Genomic DNA, 21,159 nt, shown 5'->3' with positions numbered 1-21,159 from the left:
TGCCACAGTTTCTTTCTGTTGTCGAGAAACATCTTGTTCAACTCATTTTCCCCCATAGCTGTTTTGTCTTTTTCTCTCCGTGGAGTTTTAGTTGCTTCTCCATTGCAGGCACCAAATTCCCTTTTCAGGCCGCTCTCTCAGGCTGCTCTTCCTCAGGTGGAATTTCAGTTTTGCCTGAAGGACCATATTTAAATGTAGCAGATGCACTTGGAAAGTGTAGAGGGTAGGTGAAAAACAATTCAATATTCCCTAGGCTTCTCCATCAATCTGATCAAGTAAAGCAGGCAAGAAGTATTGATTACCAGGCTCTTGGCAATCTTCATTAGTGTAAGATAAAATATGGCACAAAATTGTCCTCAGTTGGTGAAACAGGGCTTACTTCCCCCTCTAGACTTTTCTCTTTCCTGGCCATTTAGATGAGGTCTCTGTCTAAAGATATCATAGACAATAAAACTGGGAGGTGAGAGACCATCAAGCTTTGCAAAGTTAAGCCTTTCCACTGCATTTTGCAGATAAAAATTGGCTAAGATTGCTCTGTCATAGGATTGTTATCCTCATTAGGAGAAAGTGTTAGCAGCATGCACCTGTCCCTGGTGGGCAGGCATGACATGGTCCAAATATGAGGTGAGTTTCAATATGGAGGATTAATCACAGGGATAGTAGACCATGTCCGAAAAAGCTATGTTTAATAGTTTAGTTGGAAAATCTGGCTGATGTAACCTTGTTTGTGAAACACCCACAATGATTTACATAGAATATAATATGGCTCAACTGTACATAAGTGTCTTTGACAGAGCGTTTATCCGAAATGCTTCTTGGAATATGTCGAGCAATAAAAGCACAGTCTTAAATAACAATGGGGAAAATAGGAAGAAAAAGCTATCAAACTCAAGGAAGAGGGTATAGTCAGAGGAGGTTTAAGAAGCACTTTGGCAGAGGGAGAAAAATTAACATGGCACAGGGAAGAACATTAAACTGGCTGGAGCTGGAAATTTTGGCTAAAATCAACAAAAATGTCTGTCTCTAAAAATACAGCAAAACAGAACAACCAAGCAAAAAATACCAAAACACCAGAGGTATACTGTTCCTAGGTTTCTGACAAAGAAACTTTCCTTTCTGGAAAGCAGGAACTTTCCTCAGCAATTTTCATTTAGTTGAAAGTATCATCTTCCCATGAAAAGTATTTCAACTGGAAATTCTTAAGCTACTAATTTATTGGCTGTTTGCAAGCCCTTGAGAAGAAGGAAAGATACAGTAGTGTGAGAGATGTCCAAGAATAGTCTCTGCTCTTTATGATCTTGGGATATGTCTATACACATCATCACAGACTTGAAATAACGTGATGGGGCAGGAAACTTGAAACAAAGCCACTGCTTAATGTTAACTTATTTGCAATATGGGGCACCCCTGTGTATGCATTCCCTCACCTTGGCAGCAATGTCTCTTGTTCATGACATTGTCAGTCCCTGGGAGAAACGTACTTGGTCTGCTGCCTAGAACGAAGCATATGTCCTCAGCTGAATTATCCTACACTTGGTAGCTTCTGTTCCCAGCTCCAGATCAGAGTGTTGGTCAGGTTGGTCCCTTTGTCTGGACTAGTACCCTAATTCCAGTGGTGTCTGTCCCAGACATTGAATATATAAAACTTTATTAAGGGCTATACTGATGTGCATGAGCACTGGACTGAGTTGAGAGAGCATATGGTTGTATTCCGTAAAGACTAGATGCTCTGCTGATGGATGTGTTCCTATGGTATAACGATCCAGGCAGATCAGCCAGTTTTAGTTGAGAATACAGAAAGAAAAAGAAATAGCATGGTTTAAGAAATCCAGAGTTACCACTACATTGCATTATTCAAGGTGCAGAAACAGCGTAAGATTGTAGGAAGTTTAGATTGTCTAGTTTAAATAAAGAGAATTTAAATATATTCACAGGAAACAGCTTGCTGCCGTTAGAAAAAAAAGAGGCTTCCAGACCTGCACATCAGGGACTGTATTTTCATTGTCCTACAGCTGGGGATGTAGCCATCAGAAGTGCTTGGGGCTCCCCTTAGAAACGAGGAGGCCGCTACAAAAAATATGGTCTCTCTTTTTTAGAATAAGGTGTATTTTATGATTTCTGGATGAGCTGCAAAAGACTGTCTAATCAAACACAGTTATGACAAAAGTCGACGGCATATTCAGAAGGCACGACCAGTTAATCGTTGTGATGATGTCTTAAGGAACCTTGTATTTTTGTCTACCCTTCTGGTTTTGCTCTCCTCTCTGCTTCTTAAAAGGTGAAGTAAAAACATTTGACAACAGTCAGAAAGGCCTAGAAGAGGAACCATTTTGGAGTAGTAGTTATACTAAGCACATGTATAGAATAAACAAGTAGAAGTTAAATTAATTTTGAGCTGCTTGCAAGCAGAAATTGTTTTGTGGATCATAGAGATGCAGGTGTTTTTGTCTTGCTTCTTGTGGAGCCATATATGAAACGAGGTATTTCTCTCCTCTGCTGAAAGCCAAAAGAGGCATTTCTGCCTTTCTTCCAAATAAGTTGTATAAGGGAGTCAAGCCCACTGCATTACATTCTGACACTGAAAATTGAAAAATTGGATAGTTTTCAGGGAAAATCAGCTGTACTGTAGTGTAGAGATTGGTGGGGATGGACAGCACATGGAAAACATACAAGGGTTGGAAAAAACTGAAGCAGCTGCATGCTTATGTATTGGCCAAGGGAATTCAAAAAAGTATTGTTGTGGACGGATTTTGCCCAGAAGGACCAAGAGGACCAATTTGAGCTGGCACATTTGGAGGTATATCATATTGAAACTGAGGGTGGTTTTAGCTGATTATCAATTTCTTGACAGTAAGTTGCAGGTCAGTCTTTTTCATGATACATCAGAATCTCCATTATTTGAAACAGTGAAAATAATTTCAGCAAAACACTCGTGCAACATCCTGCTTACTACTAATGCTGCCTTGCAAAAAATGCAAATACTATTTTTCTTCAATATCTCTGCTTCTAGAGTAGTGTGATTATTATGATTGAAATGATTAGTAATCTGAACTTTATTGTTCGATGGTGCTGAAGCAGTGGTATCATAAATAGGTGGAATAGTCTGGTATTGGTGTTTCAGCTCTGCCATCCATTTCAGTTTCAGAAAGGACAAGAGAATACCTGTTTAGAAAATAAATAGTACTGTTCCTGTGTATCAGAAAAGCCTCGGAAAGAGTGGAACAGGACAAAGACCAAAGCTGTTTATACTTTCAGTTACATACAGGCTGGGTAAAGCCAGAAGATTGTTGATTTCCTCTGTCCAAAATGCTAAGCATGGGTTGTGAAATGGCTGCTCTTTAAGCTGACCAAAATGAATACCTAGAGTCTCACATTTCTGTTATCTATTGACAAACATGAATTTGAGCCAAGTTCTCCCTTTCTTAAGGTACTGAAGTAAACTAAGTAAACTGAGAACTTGGCAGTCTAGAAGAGATGGCCAAGACATGGAAGGGTTTGATGGCTTCAGAATCAATGAACTGACAAAGAAAAGTTCATATGCAGTACATTTAGCTGGTGTGGAGCTGTTTGGGAGCTCTCACCCACTGGATTTCTGAAATCCTCTAGCTCCCATTGATCTGCCAGGTGGTCCAGTGCTGACCTTCTTGAGCCTCTTCTAGAATCTCGCCAGCTGACTATTGAAAATACCTTCTTTAAAGCTCAATCCCTTTCCGTAAAAGAAACCGTGTTGTATTCAGGATGCAGAACAATGCCATAAACACTTGAGAACTTATCCTTACGTTGGCTTCATTTGTTAGTTTTGTTGCCTGAGGGAAAGCATCCCGAATCTGTTTGCCTGACAACCTTCAACAGCATTTGTGTTTGCTTCTTATTTTGCTGGCTGTCCTCCTTGTCCCCAAATAAAGGCATTGGAAAATGCATGGCTGAATCAGTATCTCATTGCTTTGCCCTGAGATAACAGAGGCAACTTTTTTTTGGTGGGGCTTCTGCCAATTGGCCGTCCCTGCCGCTGTCTTCAGAAAGCAGGGCTGCGTGCTTGGGGTGGGGAGAGAGGAGATGGGAGAATGTTTCCCGTCAGATGGATTCCAGTGACTTGAGCAGATAAAGGGCCACAGCTGCTTCACATTTAATTGGAAACAGCCAAATTGCAAGATCAATCCGGAAGCACCTGTGTCCATGATGACTCTTTTGTTACTGGGTTCTCAGAATCAGCTCTGACCTTCTGCCACGCGCCAAGCCCTGGTGTACTGCACACCATTTCCTCGGCCAGAAAAACATGCAGCAGTGCTCATTTCCATCAGACTACTCTTTCCGAGGTTATGCTCAATGCTACCTTCTTTCAGAATGGGAGAATTCAGGACAAGCTTTTATTTCTACCTATCTGAGACTTTATTGTAAACTCTCAGAGCTCTGCTGTAGCAATTAATTACCCTTCCTCCTTGTGTTTGAACTTCCTGCCCCAGTCGAAGCAACATGGCTTTGCTGTTGTAGCTTATTCCTTTCCTTCTCTCTGAAGCAAAGAGCTTGCTCCTTCCCCTTTTCCTATAGCATCCTACGGATGTGACCCTGGCTCCCTTACTCAGCATTGTCTCATGGTGGAAGCTTCTTTGCTCCACTATGAATGCTTTCTTGTTCCCCGGGAGATAGAAGCACACCCGATCCACACAGTGATGCAGCTTTTTCACTCCGTCAGGATTCATAACCTTCAAGAGGTGATATGGAGAGATGGGAAAATGTTTGACATAACGTTCTCCACAGCCCCAAACTGGTAAAAGTGCCAGTTCAATAGGTTACATCCCAGAAACTTAGAGATGCCATCAGAGCCCATCAGAGGTCTCCCAAAAGATGCCATGTTCCTTAGGATGCTTTCTGTTGCCAGCCTGACAGGGTTATTCTGGTCTGCTTAGCTGTTAACGGTAATGTTCATGTTCAGGGTGTGTTTGGGAGAACATGAAAGTTGTAGTGAAATAAGTGAATTTTTATTTAGAAAAGAGAGGAGTGAAAAAAAGAAGTCAATAGCTGTGACACTTTCATTGGGAACAACAGAGTTAATTGAGAAAAAAACAGAAAAGCTGGGGAGATGTTAGCCCATTCTGGATTTCATCTCTTCTGAGACAGGGAAAAATGCACACCTTTTTTTTTTTTTTTTCCTGTGGGTTGAATAATCTCCCCATTGGGATGCTGCAGTTCTTCTTAATCCTGTTGTAAACCTTTGGATTTTTCACTTGATCTGAGCCTGAAGAACATGCTCCCTTCACTAGCTTCCTTCCCTCAGAAGAAAAGCAAACCCATTATTTAGGGAGGTTTCTCTGACACCATAATTTGCAGTAAGAGGTGTATAGGGATTAAATGGGGTTCATCTGCATGTATTGGCAAATTTATTGCCTCATCTAACACTGGAGAATATAACTACTTAATGCTTAAAATATTTAGTCATGAAAATATGCACATTACATTTTCAAGAGATTCCCACGTGCCTTTAAAACATCTTTCTTTACGATTTAATTGTCTTTCAGTCTATAATTACCTTAACAGCCACAAAGCATAGGGTCTGAGCTGGTCAAAGTAGCTACTGGGGGAAAGACATTGAAGAAAATCTTCAAGACATAGAAGAGAAGCAAAGTCAACTCATGAGTTCTCAACCATAGGAACTTAATTATCTTATCACTTCCTGAGCAGCACGTTACTTAGGGCCGGTGCATCCACATGTTCTTTAGGCCACCTTTGAACACCGAACACCTTCTGAAAGAGTGGAATTTAGCAACTTGCTACGAAAAAATCAGTGAAAGGGCAGAATAATTCATGGTGTTGATGGAAGAATACAGAACAGAACTTCTAAGGAATTTTTTGCTTGACTAGCTCTCCCACTGGGACATTCACTTTTCTCTATAATCAGATTTTATCCTTGGCAAAATTTCTGGTTTCTTTTGAAAAAATTGTTTCATATTCCATATCATTCTGTTCCTTGGGAACTTGCACACAGGGCCGCTGGGGAACCTGGACTTGCAGCTTTTTCCTCAAGGGCAGCTTGCCCGCTGAGCTGTCCTGAAGCCAGTGCTAAGGTTTCTAGGTTTTTTGCTACTCTGCAGCCCATCAATTTTAGGAGATCTATATCTCATGCTCTGTAAACTATCTAATCTATTTATCTAATATCTAAAAATTTACAGAGCCTTGGAGACTTCAAAAGTTCAGAGCTAGTTCTTACTTTATTTCCTAGCCAAATTTTGAAGTTCTCATTTCCACAGAAGTAGTTGATTTTTCATCCTCTTTGTGCTTCCAGCCAACTCTAATGCAAATCTTTTCACTCTAAGGTCATTAGTGTAAGATTAAAATTCTGGTCTATAGTTACTAGAGATAATGCTGATCCAGACTGCACTGAAGTCAACAACAAGGCTTCCATCAGTGCCAGTAGGTTTTAGAGGTCATCGTTAACGTGAGACTGTTGCTGATTGTCTCCTGTCTTTGGTTGTGAGGAGCCATGAGGGAATTGGTAAAAATCTAAGAGTATATTCACAGAGTTGTGCAGATGCTTACGTAGTCAATGTACGAAGACTGACTTTTCCAGAGGACTGCTCCATGGGTGTCTTAGTCAGCCGGCCCAACTTACTTGCAGTGAGTTTCTGGTTAGTTTTAGATGACTGATCATTTTGTGAGATTAATTACTCTCCTGTTTGAAGGACTTGGGCCCCATGTTCAAGTCAGACAGTGCCATTAGGCTATGTAAGCCTTAGGAAGAATTGCCCCATCCTCTCTCCAGTGTTATATTGAAACAGTGAGATTGTGTGAGTTTCGTGTTTGTGTATTCAGCCTGCACTTGTCCTGTGGATTGATGGCCTCCGTTCCAAGTGATATCAATCTGGGCTGAAGTGCAGCTGCACTTTGTAACAGCTCAAGGGGCACAAAGATATCAAGTGGTATTGTGTGGTTTGAAAGATGTCGTTTATCTAAGGAAGCTTGTGGTCTGTTTGCTGTCACTGTGTCTTTGCAGCACCGACTTCCCTTACCTTCACTATCACATTGTCAGGCAAAGAGACCTCACACATTAGGACAGATAGCTTTTCCACTTCCAGAGCTGGCTTCTTTTCCTTCAGCAAGAGGTCTGTCAGTTGTATTGCAATCACTAGAGCTGCTTGATTCAGCACAAGTGTAATTGCTAGTAATTTTGCTTGCAGTGAGCTCTTTAACATGCACAAGTTCCTAAAAAAGGAACAGGAGGAAAGGCAGCTAATGACTTTTTTCATTGACGCTTTCACTTAATTTCCTTCAAGAATAATGCCTTAAAAAAATACAGATCCTATGTCAATTTTCTACATAGGAATACACTGACAAGTGCATTTTCCATCTTTCAGAAGTGATCAGGCGTTCCTACGGCCATTCTTCACAGTTCACATGGGGTCAGAAGCTGTCCAAAACAGCACTGTGAGATGGTGGCATGGCCAAATGACTCCTCGTGGGTGGATCTTGTTGTGGCAAGCTGTGAAATTTACTGAAACCATTCCGAATTGCCCCCACAAGTAGAAGGTCACTCTAGCATACATATGCGATGTGATCTGGAGCCATTTCTTGTCCACGTCAGTGCAAAATAGTCTCACTTTTAACAACTTGTGGCATCTCAACCAAGCCAGGTGGCTTCACACTGGCCATAACCCAGCTTTGAGTCTGAAATGACTGTGTGGGTATCCTTTTAGGAGAACCATGGTGAAGGGTCAGACTGAGAAGCACATGTATCAGGTGGTCCTTCTGGTTAAGTGCTAGTAGTAGGAGCAGGAACGCCAAAAAAAGTTCTTACAACAGGACTAGTAAATTAAGAATAGTGAATATATGAAGCACTTGTCACAGTAAATGACTTACAAGCCAGAATACATTTTCATGTCATACTCATTGAATCATTTTTATGAGAAGTCAAAGTAAATTCACGTGTAATCTGTAAAGTATGTAAAGGGTTTAATTCATCCAGTAAATCATATGTTGGGAATACTGTACCCAGCTCCAGATCAGATATTCTTCAGAAAAAGTTTAAGGTTTTAAAATCCTTCCAAAAGCTGAACTGATCTCCAGAACCTTTGGAGGTTTACCCTTCTCTGGAGCTCTTGCTCCATGCAAGTGAACGTCATGCCAATATGTTTCCCATTTCCTGGGGATTTAACTGCTGGATTTGATGACTCAGGACTTCCCAAGAAAGCAACTCAGTCACTCACTCTGTCTGAAGCGGCCTCTGGTGTCTCAGAGGACATGTCTTCTCTTGTGCAGTGATTCATGATTTCAGAGCAGAGGATCAGCTCTCTTTTTTTTCCTTCCCACAAAGTCAATTAATAAAACAAATTTTTATTAGTGGGTGTTGAAAGACTTTGGCTTTCCACCTACACTCCCAAATGCTCTGCATTCCAGGGAGAATGAAAAATGAACCTATGAATAGAAACAGGAGGGAGGAAAAACAGATCAGATGCTGTGTATGGATATAGACACCATGGCTGTCAATTGATACGATGGAAGAACATCCTGAATGAAGACAATTTCCTGCAATTGGGAGTGCTAAAAATACACTACTACAGTAATCCAATTCCAGAATTAGTGCATGCAAATTTAGAGAGAAAGATTGGGGCACAGGGAGCATCTGACAGAAGCTGGATTATCTCTTTGGGCCTCCACCTTGACCTCTTGTTCAGGTGGGTGGCCACGTGGACCACAGTTATTCTGCTTGTGAAAATTGGATCATTTGCCACTATTGCAGACCTCTGAGACTCCACTTGGTCAGGAGAAGCACCTGGAGGATTTACCCTGTTGTGGCCACTGTGGACCATCTGTCTGCCTCATCTGTAGCCCCACTGTAGAACAGAATTTTTCATCAGGACCAAGAATTAGCCTAAATTTACACCCAGCATGGTCATAGCTTTTGTTGACTTCAGCAAGAAAACAGTTGGTCCCACAGGGGACCAGAGTCAACAGAAGGACTAGATTTTGGGATATTTCCTCTTTCTACTGCTGTATGTGACGTCAGACCAGCTCTCAACTTCACAGTGCCACTCTCTGCTGGTGGCAGCTTGCAGAAGAAGAGAGACCTAATTTGGTGTTCTCCTTTGTGCGTAGGAGCCCACTGAAGTCTTTCTCCAGTGTCTCCCAGGACACATGTTAAGTCAGGGACACTAAGACTTTCCTGCTAACCTGCAGCAACTCAGCAGCAAAGTGGTAGACAGGCTCTGAGCACTTTGATATCCAGTGCCCTGTCATCTGACCCCAGCTCCACATTTCCAAATTACTCTTGCAAAAATAAAGGCAGCCACAGAAATACCTCTGTCGAGACGGCACATCCCTGTTTATGTTTGAAGGGCAGATATGGATCTGGAGTCCCCAGCGATCAAAGTCCGTGTTCAGAGAGATGAGCCCCGTGTTGTGTTTGAAGTGTGTGCAGCACTTTGAAACGAGGATGAAGCAGGCATAAATCAGGATGAAGGATGTGGGGCATTAACTACTTTACATGAAATCCCTGCTGGAAGGCCATGGCCAGTGTTCCAAAGTTTTCCTTGGAGAGTGCTCGGAAGTAGCATACCAGCCTATTTGTGGAAAACTAAACAGTTCCCCATTGTCCTTGATGTGAAACGCTTCCCAGATAAACACTTTCCCCCTCCATTGAAGGCAAACGATACAGCCTGTCCGGAGCTCTAGCGCAGAGGACTGCACTGGGCTGCCGCTCAGCCTCTGCGAAGTTGCTGGTTTCTGTTGGCACTGAGCGTTGCTAAAGGCTGTATAGTTCATATACGTGCCAGCATCGTTAGGAAAAGGCTCAGTTATTGAGACTGAGCTAATCTTCAAGGGTTTAATAATGTTGTGTGCTCACATCTTTGTGTTTCCTGGTTCGTTATACTCCTGGAATGTAAATCCCAGTCCACAGTGGCTAAACAAGGTTCAGATGGATCTCAGATACTTTTGTGGTATTGTCTCCTCCTGATTCTGAAGGGGAAAGAAAACATTGCCAGCTGAAATAAACTCACGTGGTTCTCTACAAGGAGAGCAGTAAACCTCTGCTGCTGTAGTGAGTTTAGGTTGTAACATTGCCTGCATTTGCAGTATTTTAAGTAATTTTAAGGCATTATTCTACAGAGTCGGGCATCGTATTCCAACACAAGGAAGATCCAGAAGTCCCTGCATTAACTTTGGAGAGAAAAAGCTGATTTCTGAAATCAGCAGTGCTAAGAATCGAGGCTGTCTAACACCAGGGTGATACTGGAGATGCTTTCATCCAAGTCAGTGGGTGATTCTTTCTCTACTTCTCCCATCCCAGCAGATGCAGATCTGAAGGATCTTGTTGTGTCCTTACCTCTGACTCCAGTTTGGGAACGCACTTGGCTATTTTGGGTGCCTCCTTCCTTCCTCCATAGTGCCACCCAGGCTGAAGACCTCTTCCCAGGAGCAGCAGATCATTCTACTCATTGACCTACAGTCAATGGATGCAATAGATGCACAGATTGGCTTTTTGCCACCATTTTGTCAAAGCAAACCGTGCTTTGCATTTGTGACAAATCTTTCTTCCCCTAGAGGCATGCTATTTCTTGCTAATGTTAAATGAGAATTTTGCTCATGTATCAAACTTATATGTAGATTAGGTTTTAGGTCACAAATGAAACTAGGAAGTGCAGCTTCTATTTACATTTAGCAGGCGTTGAGGTTTTAAATCCCTGAGGCGATTTTGGAAACATCTCCCTCAAGGAGAAAGGACATTGACTTGAAAGAAAGCAGAGTTAACAGGGCTTTATTTGGTTTTTTTTACAAACGAAGCCACAAATTTAGGGCAATTTCTATATATTAAAGCATTCATACCCATAGCAATCATTGCTGAATGGTCAGCAATTCCCACTCAAATCAGTGAAAGGCAGCCAACGGAATGTACAGGCAACCAGAAGTGTTTTAAATAAGGTGATGGAGCAGGAGACTGATTTTATTTTCTTCTTCTTGCACTATTGGGGTGCACTGTCCCACTTCCCTCTCTCTTTACCTCCTCTGCCTTTCCAAGAAACCCCTGGTCAGTCTGTGAACAGCAGGCCTGACGAGGTCCTAGGGTCCTATGGGCTTTCTAATCATTGGACTCTGGTATCTAGGAAAGGGCTGAGCTCATACCAGAGCCTTTCCTCATAAAGCCTCACTCCTTCCAGCTTATTTTGTATAAATACCCTCTTTTTTGGTCTTTGTGCTACTTGGGATAATTCAGTTACAACTGGCTGTCAGATTGAGTCTTCCTAGAGAAGGGAGGAGACAGAGGGACAGACAGACATTTGCTTAGGAAGAGAGCATTGCTGGAGTAGCCTGTGCTTCTGTCCAGAATTAACGTCTCTGTCTCAGCGGGCCCGGTGGGGCAGCCCCAAGCACTTGGTCTCATTGCAGAGAGATGAGTCAGAGGAATCGTTCTGCGGTTTTAATTAAAACATCTTAGGCGGGCAGCGTTTGAACAGCACGAGTTGCCAGCTTGGCCCACGCTTATCTGTTGCCAAGGCTCACGTGACACCACTGGCACAGCATCTCTGAATCTTCGGTGTGTTTCTTCACACCATCTTCATGTGAGGTGGGGAGTTATCTCCGTGGGTGGATGGAAAACTAGGACATAAAGAGTTCTTTAACTCCCTGAGGGAAACCATGACAGCACAGCTAGTTTAGCATGACTTAAACTACTAACCACTAAACCACTGGCTGATCCCTCCCCAGTTGGGATTTGACCGGCAGCGCTCAGGCCAAGAGAGCTGTGAAAGCGCTGGCAGCCCTGTGCTGCTCCCAATAAATACGAGACACATCTCGGCCACCACGGAGCATGACGCAGAGGTCATCTGAGTGTCCTTCCCAGTGCCTGGGACTCACCCACTCTTCTCAGCTCCTTCTTGTGCAGATGTTTCCTGTGTGGAGCTGCTTCCAGTGAAAGTAATAGATTTGTATGAGCTTTCTGTTTCTGGGCTTAGTGTCGCTTGGTACATGCCTGTCAATCTCACACTTGTGGTATGGAGACATCACCCATCCGGGATTGATTTTAGCTGCTAGAGTAGACCGCAACAGCAGAAAAAAAAAGTCAAGGGCTTTCTGCATGTGACACCAACATAAATTCAGCTCTGCTGTGCAGGCAGCGCAGCAGAAAATGGGGTTCCTTAGGAACCCTTTTGGCTAAGGCAGCATCCCTGACCTGTGCTGTGGATCCAACACTCACTGGAACGTGATCTGACACAGAGAGAAGTCCTCACTTATTAAAAGATGAAGTCCTTACAGGAGAACTAGCAAGGGACGCTGTTCAGTGTGGATTAAGAAGCAGTGGCAAAAGCTGAATGAAAGTTGAACCCTTGCTCCTCCAGACCCTTTGAAAATGAAGTGTGTGTTCCAGTGCAGGGCCGTGTTGCAGAGGCAGCCTGATCCCATGGGGTTGGAAGGAAAGCACACTCTCCATGGATAGAGAAGACAGTTCACTTTGATAATGTATGCTAAAAAAACCCAACTTTAAATTACCAAACTGTTCTGAGAATCAAAGAGTGATTTTGAGATTAAAAACCCTCTCCTGGCAAAGGAATATTGTTTTTTCTGTAGTTTGAGCTGGATCACAGCACCGCCTCAGGAGAAGTCCTAGTTTGGTCACTCTCAAAGTGTTGCAGCTTTGCATAGTGATAAGAAGCTAACGTGACTGCTGGAACCCGTGCCAGATGCCAGGCATAGTTTTGACGAGTCTCTGACGTCTGTTAGACTTGTGATATTACATGCTTTTCAGTAGCTAGGCAGTGCTACAAACACTAGGCTGTGATACCCTCTCAAACAACTGGCACTTAGATAAAGCACTTCCAGGTAAACAAATAAATAAATAAATACAGACCAGGAAAACACACATGCCCATACGATGGAGGGAGGAGGCTTCCTAAGTGACTTACTGTGCCCTGGGGAGCAGCAGAACAAGTGGGTTCCATTTTCCTGGTGTTTCACTTACTGGTGCTTGGGGTTCTCTTCATGGGAGGAGAGCTGGGCTTAATCGCTCACTTTGTGTATAGCTGTGTATAGCTCATTTTGTGTGTGTGTGTGTATAAACAGTTTACATAGGAGTTGGGTCTCCTCAGGCTTGTGACAAGAGCCATTTGTCATTCATGTTCACAAAGCACCGTCAGTGAAGGTTTCAACCACTGCCGATCCCCAGTCTAATTTATTGTTTTTCCTTGTCAAATTGAATCTGCAGGGATTACGCAAGGGGCACCTGAGGGTCTTGCTATCTCTGGTCAATGAAGCTAGTTGGTCTAATTCTTCTGCTGGGACAGCAGTAAGCCCCTGGCAGCCATTGCATGGACATTCCCTCCCTTTCCTCCATTGGAAGATGGTTGGCACCAGAATTGATCCAAAGACCCACCACTCTCCTCCCCCTTTTCTCAGCAGAGGCTGTTAGTAGGGGACCTAAGGAGACCTCCATGGACTCCTGGTGGCCAGTGCTAACCAGCTAGATGCAGGAGGAAGGAAGCACTGCCCTTATGCAGATTCTCCTCCTCCTGTGTTTTTAGCTGTGTTGGTAAATCCTGGAGCAGATGTTGGAGCAGGTGAGCCTCCAAAGCTCCTTTGCAATGAGGTCTACGGCAGAGTTCAGGGACGGAGGCTGCGAAGGCTCTCACTTCTGTACAGTTGAGTGCTGTGTCATTGTATCCTCGTGATGCTCTGGCTGTGTCTGTCTGTCATCATCTCATACCCTTCACTTGTTCGGCTTGCTGAGATGTAGCCCTTTAACGTGTGCATAGTTTGTTTTTGGGATTCTTAAATGTACCAATAAAAATAATAGTACTAGACATTGCAGTGAAGGAGAGATGTTTTCTGGAGTCAGTGCAAGTTTTCCTGTTTTAAGGGAAGGAGACCTGGGCCCTTTTGTTTGTAACTAGTCAGTGAGATTTGCCTGAGTTCATTAAAAATCAGTCTTTCTTGTGGCCTCAGATGCCTCCTAGATATTCAAGGTGTAGTTCAAGGTCTAATCTCATAGGTTTCAATTGAAAACCAAAAAAGAATATAAAACCTTCTTTTCTTCCTTAAGGTTTCAGCAGCAATGTGCATGCTTCATTAATGAAGAGTTTTAATGAAGGATGGATTTTTCAGACTGAAATAAGTATTTGATACAAACAGTTTCATCAGCATGAGTTAATACAGAGAGGGAACCCAGGAAACCGGGATAATATGTAGAAAGATCTTGTGTAAAGTCCGTTAACATTAGATTTGATAGAACAGCATTAGACCTTAAAGAAAGTGAAGTTTGGAGGAAGAACTCTCCTGCCTTCATCATGTTTCAAGGGCTCTGTCCATTACCGCCCAGTAAAAATGCCCACAGACAGGCTGAAGTGTTGTCTGAATAGGGTTTCTGACAACTGTTCTGTTCTTTTCTTGGAACCACTCAGGCCCTGTGATAAAAACAATGCTGATGGGCTATAACAGCATTTTGGAGAAAGACAGACTGGCTCTGTATTCCTTTTTTTAGCTCAGCAGCCATCAATGGCCAAGCAGATCAGATGTTTTACAGTGTCAGCTACAGAGAGGAAAAGTGGATTCAGGGTAACAGAGATGTGGGATCCCTTGCAGGCACAGTCTTCTTACGGCCCTTTGGTTCCACACTGCTGCCTGCTGCTCGGTTTAAGTGGTCCATGTCTCTCTCCTTCTAGTGATAGCAGCTACTTATGTGCCTGTGTTATCTGTCGTCTTGCAATTGTAAGAGCCGGGACTGAGCAAGGTACTTAAAGAAGACAAGTTGCCGTGCTTGTACAGATTTGTGATCCACCCACTGTCTCATCTCTGACAGGGCCCAGCTTCAAGAGCATCAGAGGGAAGTGCAGGAAACAGTGCCAGGCATATAGTGAATAATGTGCCCTTAGTTTAAGTCTGAAGTCAGTGAAAATATTTTAGTCCCTCAAGCTAGGCATTCAGTACCTTGCTCAGTTGATGTCTCTGTACAGAGTTTATTTGTAAGATGTAATGGAAAGTACGGACTCCTGCAGGTGTTTCTTCTCTCTGGAGGATCCAGCAGAGAAGGAAAACCAATTCCCTAAGGAGACAATCTGGGACAGAATTCTATTTGGATTGCAAACGAGTAGGATGCAGACGACAGTTGTATATACGCTGTAATTCTGCTGAGGAATCAAAATCTAGCAGCCAGTTTGGAGGTTTTTTGTCAGTCAGCTTCTTAATCTTGAAACCTGTTTGGATGACAACTACTAGGATGGAAAAAATGCATCCTCACTTTCTTTTCTATGCTTAAATCAAGGTCAAGAATGGCTTGGGAATAACAACACATGAGATGAGAATAGTTTTGCAGCTAAATTAGCAAACCTGCCTTTTCTTGTGGCTATACAGCTCAGTGTCCCAAAAGCTGACAGTGACTAGAGAGGAGCAGACAGCCATAGACATCAGGAGCTCCATTGACTTATAATGGAAGTAGGAGAGAGACAAGTTTTGGTGAGTTTTTCTAGTTTGATTGTGGCAACTAGAGGAGAAAAAAGGATTTGTTCAGCTCTTGACTTGCTTTCCAGGTACTGGAGTCTGAGATCATAACTGCTGAGATGAGATGGTGGCATTTGGTCACCATTGTCCAGTTTCTCAGACACTGCCCAAACCACCATAAATATGCTGTAATAATAAATCAGAACAGGCCCAAAACATAAGCCCAAACCAAAACTTTGGAAATGTCACAATTAGACCTGAAGAAACTTGGTGTTGCAGATTGGACCGAACTGGATAAGAATTTTATGCTTTGCAGAACCTGTTGAATGATAGAAATCAATTTCCAGCACCTGAAAAATCTGCTGTGTATAATTAATATGACATCACCTTGAAGAACATAGAAAGATCAGAGAGTTTATAAAGAGCAAACAGAGATTACATTGCCCAGTAATAAGTCCACCATTGTTCTTATTAAAGCAATATATATGTGTTTATTAAAAAGTTAGGAAAAGGAAAAAGCAATATATTTGCTCTTGTTACTAATGGTTTTCAAGCCATAACAGAAAAAAAAGTGTGGAATAAAGCTTGAAAATATTGCAGTTCAATAAAAATGCAACCCTAAAATATTCTTTTGTGGGGTAATACCATCACTTTAGATTCATCAGAAAGCCTGTGTATTCTTGGCAAATTTGGACAGAAGTCAGGATTTCCAATCTAGAGGTAATGCTGATACCCCAACATTTGTTTCTGTCTAAAATCAGGGAGGAAAAGCAGAAATATTGAAAATCCATTGCAAAGTCAGTACTCAAAAATTTGTTAGAAGATGCTGAAACATTTCAGTTAACATTATGAGGCAAGTCTTTCAGGGGTATGTGGATTGTGTTACATATAGGAGTTGTAATTTGAATGTGAAGCCCTTTCTCTCCTCTGTAAAGTGGACTTCCAGAACAAATGTTCAGATGTCCCAGGACAGCTTCATAACTACACGCTCTCATGTTGAACCAGGATGCTTGATCGGAAAAGAGCCCATCTGAAACTATGGAACAGGTATTCTATCCAAGGAGCTTTAAGTACAACTTCCATAAGACAGGCCCCAAAGGCAGCTGTATTATGAATGTTTTGCTTAAACCAAACTACCCAGGCAGAAAGAGCTTAGCACCAAATTGGTATGGTGATAGTAAGACTGTGAAGATTTAGGGAATACAGTCTGAGGTGAACCTTTGTGTGCCACAAGCAGAGAAGGTTCTTATTTGCTATTAATGTTGGAGATGGAAGCAGGACTGGAGGGCTGACACATCCTTCTTCTGTGGGCACAGCCCATCTTCTGCAGCTAGAGTGTGCAGCTTACACAGTTTACCCTAAAGATGCATGAACAAAAGATTATTCAGTTCAAGAATTGAACCAAAAAGCTGAGAAGGGGAAATAAGTTCAGAGCAATCTGAAATGGAACATTTTGAGGACATTTTTGAAGGCAGAGGTTGGGTTTTGTTGGGTTTTTGTCATATTTATTTATTTGTTGGGTTTTTCTTTTTAATTGAGATCAATTTTTGAACAAAAAAGGCCACTTTTGTAGCATTTAAGTCTTTGAAAACAGAAGACTAAAAAAAAAAATTAGCTTTGTTCACAAAATGCTGAAATGAAACATTTTGAGTTTTCTGAAATAAAAGAATTTATATGAAAATGTGGAAATGGCATGTTGCAAATGTTTCAGCTGTCCTCTCTTTTTTCAGCAAATTCAACCACTCAAGTGGCAAAAAGCTTGCATTTCTTCTCCTACGCCCTGGAGCAGCTCCACTTTTAATGAAATAGAATGGATAACAAAAGTTTTACTCACTTCTCTTATCTGGGAAGTTTCTCAATCTGGGAAGGAAAGCATCACCATCCATGGGAATATCCTGACCTCACTGTTTACGCACAGAGTTGAGGGTTTGCATATATATCTATATGTATATGTGTATGCTAAGGACCAAATTCCCTTTCAAATTAAGGCCACAGTTCTTGAACAGTGATTCTTCCCAGAGAAATAGTCTGACATGGATTCTGAGTCCAGAGATACCATCCAAGTTTGGGGTGGACCTGTAACCTAATTTAACTACTTAACCTAATTTAACTGCTCGTGAGAGGTAGTTGACTCTGGTGCAAAAATGAAAAAACAACTTTGTTTTCCAAATTCTGTTAAGAAATGGAAATGCTTTAACTTTAGAGTACAGGCCTAAGGCAACTGCATCCCATATAAAATAACTTTGTGAAAATTAAGCCAATCAGATGAGTGAATAATCAAAGATTTCACAGGTGTTCTCTTTTGCTGTCTCTTGAGCCCAAATTCATCCTCAGTAATTTACGGCACTTACCTGCAGCAGCTCAGGTAAGTTAGGTGTGGGGAGAATCTAACTCTCCAATCTCTTCTTTGGAGTTGCTGTCTGTTGCAGTAAAAAAATTATATATATTTATATAAATGTATGTATATGCTTTCATCTTGAAGGAGGTGAACTCCATGGTGTTATGCGCTGGTATCATCCGGTTATGTGAGAGACCATGGTCTAAATCCATACTTCACATCACTAGTAAGAGGCCCTATAAGCAATGCTGGGGTGGGTTAGAATTTCTGCCTGGTTTTCTGTTCTCCTTTTGTTTACTGCTGTCCCAAGAGCTTTGAAAATCTGAGTTTCATCCTAGCATGGAAGAGAAAAAAAACTGTAAAACTTCTTGTGGGATAGGACGTTCTGGTGCCTGTCTTGTGGGTGTGCAGGACTGCTCTTTCCGAGAGATGTGTAAGGAAAAAAAAAGCAAGAAGCAGATGTCTCTGTGGCCTGTGGCAAGGGGAGCAAGGATGCGTGCGAGGGACTGACGAATTCCTGCCTTGACAAAGACTCCCAAACTGGAATTTATGAGAATCCGTCTGTAATGAAATGCTCTTTACTTAGTGTCTGGCTGTCATCCGGGTGCATCCCAAGAACGGTGGCATAAGGATAAAGCTGCCACATCACGCATTCCTTGCTATCACCACAGCTTCTCTCTCGATGAAACAAAATCTTTCCTTGTCTGACAGTTCTGAAAATTAAACAAGAAAACCTCAGCGACGTTGCTGTACTTGGAAGCGCGTGCAAAGCGTGGCAGTCTTCTGAGCAAAACTTTTCCGTTGCCCGCGCTAAAAAGACAAGATGCAAATAACAAATTGGCAAACTTGCATTTCAGAAGATTCTGCGCGTATCTTGAGGGAACAGAAACATTAACACAAGATTGCTGGAAAAACAGATCGAGGATTTAGTTCCATGGAAGATGTGTATGGTCAGCAAAGGCAAGTCCTCTCTCATGAGCTAAAGCAAAGGCAAACTCCAGAAGCCCAGGGAAGGTTTGATGGGGCTCACCCCAAGCATTATTAGCATTGCTCTGGCAGGGTCAGTGGGCAGAGGCATGAGTGGGGTTTGCCCTGCGTGGTGCTCCCCTCAGACAGTTGTCCATGAATTGGTGGTTGGGAAGATCCCAGTTGGTGGTGCAAGGTGTAGCATTAACACCACGCAGCCTACACGGGTGGGGCAGGGAGAAAGGCATGGCCAGACTGCCAGGTGGCTTGAAGTTGAATGAAAGTAGGACCTGGGCAATTTTAAGCCTGGGAATTATGAAAAGAAGCTATTACAGGACTTCATGATGTTAATGTCATTTTTCTGACCAGATAACCCTAGCAAATCCCAACGATGAGTCAATTTTCTATTGTCAGTGCCAGCACAGAGCGACACTAGAGACCACAAGGCAGAGAGAGAAATGCTGAGACAGCCGAATGGAGCCTACAGCCCAGCCTAAACTACTTGTGTGTTTTGTTTTGTTCTTTTAATTCTTAAAAAGAATTAGAAAAGGATGGCAGATTTCACCAGAAGTGAACCAAAACCACAAGGGTCTTTGTCTGTGGATTAAGTGTTTTCAAGAACTAGCAAGAATAAATGTTTTCCTGTTTTCACCGTTTTCTGTACCTTAGGACCAAGCCACATAGGGTATTTGCTGAGACTCCCAACTTTTCTTATTTAGACTCTGTTATTTTAATGAGAACTTGTTTTGCAGAACTGTGCATCCCAGGGAAGGAAATTAAGGTCAGAGATGAGAAAAACCCACCTAAGGGCCTGAAATACTTTCAGTTTCTCAAAGACCACCCTGTGTGGGAATGATAGATTTAAAAATGGGTGGAACCTCTAAGCCTGGAGTTGTATCAAGTTATTCATGAGAAATCTCTGAGATCTTCGTGTGGACCAAGATATTTGGGTGGTACTTTCTCACTCTTTCTTCAGAAGAGGCACTGTGGCCTCACAAACACAAAACTAGCCCTGCTTCTTCTCTGGCTTTAAAAATAACTGTGTATCTTGAAAAGCTGTCTCAGCAACAGTGAAGGAGTGGGGAAAAAAAGTGTATTATATCCCCATGGTTTCATACAATGCGGCTGTGCTAACAGAGTGCGTTGAGACTGAGACCAAAGGAAAGGCACAAAATAGTCCATGAAATTATCAGTTGAATCTAACAGTAAAGCTTCATGCAATGGAGAGATCTGTTGTCCAGGTATCCTATTGCAGATGGGAGAGTTTTGTCTTTTTTTTTTTTTTTTTAAGACGGAAAAAAGTCCAGAATATTAATAAATTCAAGTCCTTTGTATTAATAAAATTTTTACTGAAATCAATGGGAAAGTTGTCTTCTGATAGGAAGTCTACCTTACTTGGAATTAAAATCTTTAAATATTCTTAAATTATATTTGGATTAAATATCCATATTCTATGGGATTAAAAGTTTTAATTTTATTTCTGATTGAATGTTTGTAGGATGATGATCAGATTTGAAAACAACCGGGTCTCTAGACTTACTAAATCAGTTTAAAAAAATTTAAAAATTCAATATTTTGAAAGAAGCAAGCATGCGTCAACATTCAGCCTTCAACAGTCCCTCCTAGGTCTTGGGGTAATTATTAGCAGTACAGAAATAATGGAACGAGTATTGACCAAATGTGATATGCAGTTGCCACAGTAGAGCTATTCCCCTTGCGTCGACTCTAAAGTACAAGTGGTTGGTTTACAACTCTCTTTAGGTTACAACATTTTAACATTTCTTCAGTGTTTATTTATTCTCTTCCCAAAGAATGTTCTGAAATATCGAGTTTACAACCTGTGGCTCATGTGATGGTAGTGGAAACAATTAAGCTAGAAGCTTTCAAAGCCACCACTGGGATTTTGATGCCCAAACTCATTAATTTTAATAAGAAGTGAGCTGCCAGTCGTCTTAAGTGGTTTCTAAAATCTCAACCTATAAAAACACCTCTCTACTGGTTCCAGTTTACTAGGAGCTCAGAGCAAGGTAAACACGTGTAACAAAATAGTAGGTGTTAAAAGGTGGAAAGTATGTGTTCAGATGTCTCTAAGACCATACAAGGAACCAAACGGTGGCCCCAGTCTTGAGCTGGCAGATGTGGGCTGACATGGGGGCTGCTCCTGCCTTCAGCATCTCAGGGAATTACTGACTGATTGGAGCATGAGGCACAGTTTCTTTGGCAAGGAGAAGAAAGTCAATGAAAATCTTGGCAACAGCTCAGTTCCAATCTGATGATCACATTGTTTGTCTACTTTGGGCTCTCACATCTGCTCCATGCTCTTGCCTTCTTAACATGTTTCTGCTCACCACAGCCTTCTGACCAGGGTAGTGCTCTTCTCCCCAGTGATGAATGGCTGAGTTGCTGTTGCAGGAAGACCTGGGTGAATTCACACCACA

General features: G+C 42.2%; 1 protein-coding gene across 1 annotated transcript in view; it reads left to right on the top strand.

The window, feature by feature from the left end:
• TRABD2B (TraB domain containing 2B) overlaps window positions 1–21,159 on the top strand; it is a 292,368-nt gene that overhangs the window by 248,311 nt on the left and 22,898 nt on the right.

The sequence above is a fragment of the Tauraco erythrolophus genome, chromosome 10, assembly GCF_009769465.1.
Source record: "Tauraco erythrolophus isolate bTauEry1 chromosome 10, bTauEry1.pri, whole genome shotgun sequence".
Classification (NCBI taxonomy): domain Eukaryota; kingdom Metazoa; phylum Chordata; class Aves; order Musophagiformes; family Musophagidae; genus Tauraco; species Tauraco erythrolophus.
This window is presented reverse-complemented; position numbering and strand designations above follow the sequence as displayed.